Here is a 5,641-nt window from a genome sequence, read left to right on the forward strand (position 1 = left end):
GGCTAGCTGGTTTGCCCTAAAGGGTTTCCCAGATCAGGGTTGGGGTGCCTGGCCAGCCTGGGTGAGGGGCTGGTGGGTGTTTGCAGGTTGGTCACACCCCCTTCAGGGTGGGGGTCCCCACTGGGGTGCCTGGCCAGCCTGGGTGAGGGGCTGATGGCTGTTTGCAGCTGGTCACACGCCCTTTAGGGTTGGGGCCCCAGTAGGGTGCCTGGCCAGTCTGGGTGAGGGTCTAAGGGCCGTTTTCAGGTTGGCCAAGCCCGCCTGCGATGGAAGCTCCCAGCTTCTCCTTTTTTTCTTTTTTTTTGATTCTGGGATTTATTTACCTTCTATAATTGAAACTTGGTAGCCTTGAGGGGAGCTCAGAGCCGGCCAGGGTGGGCAGGAGGAAAGCCTCCTGCTCACTCCAGCTCTGTGGCCACAGCCAGCTGAAAGCTGGTATCTGGGGTTTATTTATCTTCTATAATTGAAACTTTGTTGCTTTGAGTGGAGCTCAGAGCCACCACGGCAAGCGGGAAGCTTGGCTTCCTCCATCATTGGGGCAACCAAGCCTCCTGCTTGCTCCAGCTCAGTAGCTGCCAGCCGCCATCTTGGTTCAGTTAATTTGCATATAGTCGCTCTGACTGGTTGGTGGGCGTGGCTTAAGGCATAGCAAGGTATGGTCAATTTGCATGTTTGTCTTTTATTAGTGTAGATAAGTAACTCTTATATTGAAATACATGACATAATCCCATCAGCCATATTTGCTCTTCTTCTATTAAAAAAAAAGTACAGTATCACATAAAGTTTATATGGGTTATATGTTTAGAATATTGTACAGATTGATATAAAGTTATTTAATCACAGAAGAAAAAGCTATGTCAGGGGAGTGATATGGATCATTTCATTGGTTTGATTCCTAATTACTCCAAAGGGAAAACTGTGGGATGATGGAGGGTGGTTGAAGGGGAGATGTAGGCATGAGAGTAGAACATAAAGAGAAAGTAATATTGAGACTTGAGACGAATCCATTAAAAAATACATCTAAGTGCATACATAATCCCATATAATTTTCTTCTGTTGGGAATTTTTTAAAGTTTGTAAATATCTTTTACTTTTAAACATGCTTAATATCTCATTATAACAAACTACAATTTAATAACAATTCAAATTGCAAAAACAAAATCATATACTTTATGGTAAAGAAATATAAGCCAGCCTAGTCGGTGTGGCTCAGTGGTTGAGAGTCCACCCATGCACCAAGAGGCCACCAATTCAATTCCCAGTTAGGGTACATGTCCAGGGTTTCATACTCAATCCCTGGTGAAGGGCATGCAAGAGGCAGCTGTTCTATGTTTCTCTCTCATCGATGTTTCTTTCTTCCTCTCCCTTCCTCTCCCTCTAAAAATCAATAAAAATATATTTTAAAAAAAAAGAAATATAAGCAGAAAATCTTTAAAAGGAAATCTTGTATTGGTCCTCTAAATGCTACACTCACTATACTACTATTGACAACAGAAGACAAAGTAGGTATCTCAGCTGAAAAGTAGCAAAGGGCCAGTATTGATGAAGGGTATAAAAGTATATAATAGTAACATTTTTGGTTTCAGAGTTGTTTAAAATCTTAGTTTTGTTTTTCATTTTTATAAAATAAATTTATTTACATATTTATATTTACTCTTATGATTATAAATGGAGACTCTTATTTTTTATAAATGTGCTAAAATATGATTTACCATTTAATTAAACCAAGAGATTTACTAAATGCAGTTTTTACTAAATCAAAAATAACAATTAAGATGGTAATGGTTCATTCCTGGGGGTCAACAACAACAACAACAACAAAAAGACACTGTGCCCTAACCGGTTTGGCTTAGTGGATAGAGCATCGGCCTGCGGACTGAGGGGTCCCGGGTTCTATTCTGGTCAAGGGCATGTACCTTGGTTGCAGGCATGTACCCAGTGGGGGGGATGCAGGAGGCAGCTGATTGATGTTTCTCTCCCATCGATGTTTCTGGTTCTCTATCCCTTTCCCTTCCTCTCTGTAAAAAATCAATAAAATATATTTTTTTAAAGACATTATAAAAGATACATAAAAATATTCCAGCATGTCTCATAAAACTGTTTAATTTATAGCATTAACGCCTTAAGTATGGTAAATACATCACTATTATCTTACAGATATTATCATTCCTTTCAAAGAATCTATTTTTTTATTTTATCAGCATTGAGATTCTATTTACATAAACAAGAGCAATGGAGAACACACAGCTCAATCACTATCCTCAGAAACTAAATATTCTAATAATTTTAATATACACATTACCAATTTGTAGCCTATAATTTGAAGAATGTGAATGGTGAAACGTCTAAATAAAGTACCAGAGACAAAAAACAACGACAAAAAACTGCTTCATATTCAAAGGCACAATGTGAATTTAGATCAGCTGGACTCACTGCTCTATATTTCAGGAGGCAGAAGTTAATAAGTGATCTTGGGATCCTTGCTCTAGAGATGTCTCAAGGGTCTATTTCTTTATTGAAAGTACCTCTACTTTTGATAAATATCTATGCTACTACATAAGTGATATCTTTGCCCATAAAACTCTACTTGAAGCTTTTTTGATATTTAAGACTTGTATATATTACAATGAAAAAATTTAAGAACATGCAACATGCACAAAGGGTCAAGATATACTCCTTCCCTTCTGATGCACTGCACAAGAAGGTTAAGAAACTACTATCACACACTCTAAGTTTGGGACATATTTTCAAGAGATTTTAAATGAGAAATTCAATAAACCTTAAACATTAAACTTTCCATTATTTCAGATCACGAAAAGATTTTTTAAGTACTTTGTAATACACAATATATATATACTCCACAAACAACTATATACAGGTATATGCCATATCAAGTCCCTTACTATTTTCAATAAAAATGTATGATTCACCTTGGCCAGTGTTGCTCCATGGTTAGAACACTGGCACTTGCACCAAAGGGTCATGGTTTCAATTCCCACACACGGGCTGAAATCTAGGTTGCAGGTTCAATCCCTGCCCAAGTCAGGGGCACATGTGGGAGGCAACTAATCAATGTGTCTCTCTTACATCAATGTTTCTCTTTCTTTCTCTCTCCCCCTCCCTCCTTTCCAGTCTCTCTAAAAAAATAAAAATAAATGTATGTTTATTCTTGTCATAAAAATCTGATTTGGGGTATTTTAAAAGTTCAAACATATTAAGCTATGCTTTGCTTTGGCACTAGCTCCCCCTCCAGACCAACCTACTAATAAACTGCACTTTGAAAAAAATAAACAAGGAACACACATTTTTCCAAACCACTAGCAAATTTCAAAATTCACCACCTTTAAATACATTCCAATTCCTTAAAATAAGTAGTTAAAATTTGTATCCAAACATTTCAGAATATAATCAGAATTATTTTTTCAAACCTATACATCTCAAGCAGAACTGACTTGTAGGAAAACAACTTCAAGTGACTCTTAAAATTTAAGAAGATCCTAAAGTAAATCTATGTAGTGGTATGTTTTATGGAAATTATTTGAACCACTATCCTAATAAACCACAATTTATTCTTCATGTGAGATCAATACTTGATTAAAGATACATTTTAGCATGTTTCTGCAGTCAATGCAAGTTTCATTCCAGCTGTTCAGCTCTTCAAGTAGAATTCTCTATTTATAATGCAGCAAAAAGAAAATCCATGCTTCCAAACTACCCTTCTATTTTCCTTCTACTCCTTTCTAACTCCCTACATTTTTAAATACTAAACTGTAAAATCACAATTCAAATGTTTGAATTCCCACCTTATTCTTACTATTGTATTTATAAATCAAGTAACCAAGGCTTTCTATACACATTTTATAGTGTATTTCACAAGGCTAGCAACTTACAGGGCCTTATTATTTTGGCATAACATTTTAGGTTGTTTTTAATTTGAAGGGAGAATACAACTTACGCCATTATTTCAGTGTAGCACTGTGGTGCTTAAATAATTTCTCTCCTAAAATGATTTCTATAGGATGCACCCTTTAAAAGAATTATGCATAAAAACATAAAATTTGTTAAGAAAATGAAAATTCAATTAACCCCAGAACAACAAGGAAAATAAAAAACTAGTATAATGAAACCTTTCCTACAGTTTCTAAAGAGAGCCAAGCCAAAGTTCAGTCAATTACCTATGATAAGTTTAAAATGCAGGAAGTAGATTGACACCTCTCCCTGCCTTTATCCAAGGCCTCAATCAAAAAGCTAATATGGAGACGGAGAGCTGCTCTTGCCACCACCAACATGAGACTTTGTACTGACCCCCATTCTTAGTGCTGGAATGACCAACCTGAAGCTGAAGAAGCCATCCTGTATGCACATGTCCTCGGCCATGACAATGTACACTCTAGTGGTAGTGTCTGACTTCCTTATCACCAGAGAAATAATTTATTGTGTTATCGTTGAACTACTGAGTGTTGGCTCTATGACTGAGGAACATGGCATTAGAGACCAGCAGCTTTCTTGGCCTATAGAGTAAATGGACAATCTATTATGGAAGGACTCGAATCCTGTTTACAACGGGAGGGTTAGGTTTCATAAACCTAGACCAATCCAAATGCACCAAACATTCCAAAACTCAATAGATGTCCTCTTCTATTCACTGGATTCGCCTGTGTCTTACTGAGTTTCTTTTCAGGGACAGAGTATTCGTGAGAATGCAACTGCCTGGCTATCTGATGGGTTGGAGTGCCTTTTGAGAAGAATTGTGGATACCGGATTTGTTCCTGTTAATGAAGTTTTAAAGACTCTATCAATCCTCTGATATGAAATATGGGGGAAAAAATGAAAAGCAGCAGAAAACATAGGAAGCATATTAAAGCTCGGACTAGAATTATCTTCTTGGTATCAAACAAGACAAAGCTTATCAGCGTTTTCTCCTGCCGACCTATACTGGCACACCACTGATGTTAAGTCTCTTTCAGTTTTTAATTTTTAAATAAAATATACTCCCATTTCTACAACTAAAATAAATAAATAAGCGAGCTAATATATGGCAAAACGCTAAAAGCTCACCAGGGATGACTAACCACGACCCTGTCATTGAACTTAAGAGATGCACTGCGTCCCTGGCGCTCTGTGTTTCTAAAGATTGCAGTCCCCACTGTGAGAGAACAGGTGCTGCGACCTACCATCCATTCGCTCTCGCAGGACAAACCTCCTTTAACTAATAAAGACTCACTTCACCTCCCAAGTAAGTTTAGATACTCAAAAGCCGCCAGCTCACCATTTCCACATCAAGGGGGTGGAGGGTGAAGGGGCACTCCCGCCCGTAAGTGCCCGGGCATCGCCCCCTCGCTGGGAGTGGGTCTGTGTGCAGCCCCCCACCCTCCCCCAGGTTTCTAGCCCAGGAACCCCTCTCACAAGCCCGTGAGGCACAGGCATCCTCCTCCTCGCAGTCAGTGACTACAGGGGCAGAGCTGCTGGCGAAAGGGCATGTAGGTGTGCAGAAGAGGGACACCTCCTCCCCCGCCCCCATCTCTCCACCACTCCTCGGCTCCAGCCCCTGCCCGATCCAAGGATGCGCGACCCGAGGGCAGCGGCCACCCCACTCCGCGTCCCGGCCCGGGCGGCGGGCGCCCCTCACCCCTGCCTGCGC

General features: G+C 39.6%; 1 protein-coding gene and 1 pseudogene across 1 annotated transcript in view; one reads left to right on the forward strand and one right to left on the reverse strand.

Annotated features, from left to right (window-relative positions):
- Positions 1-5,641, reverse strand: part of FUT8 (fucosyltransferase 8 (alpha (1,6) fucosyltransferase)) — a 256,928-nt gene that overhangs the window by 249,387 nt on the left and 1,900 nt on the right. The window lies entirely within an intron of this gene.
- On the forward strand, positions 4,254-4,809 carry LOC102757129 (annotated as a pseudogene).

Source organism: Myotis davidii, unplaced genomic scaffold (genome assembly GCF_000327345.1).
Source record: "Myotis davidii unplaced genomic scaffold, ASM32734v1 scaffold337, whole genome shotgun sequence".
NCBI lineage: Eukaryota > Metazoa > Chordata > Mammalia > Chiroptera > Vespertilionidae > Myotis > Myotis davidii.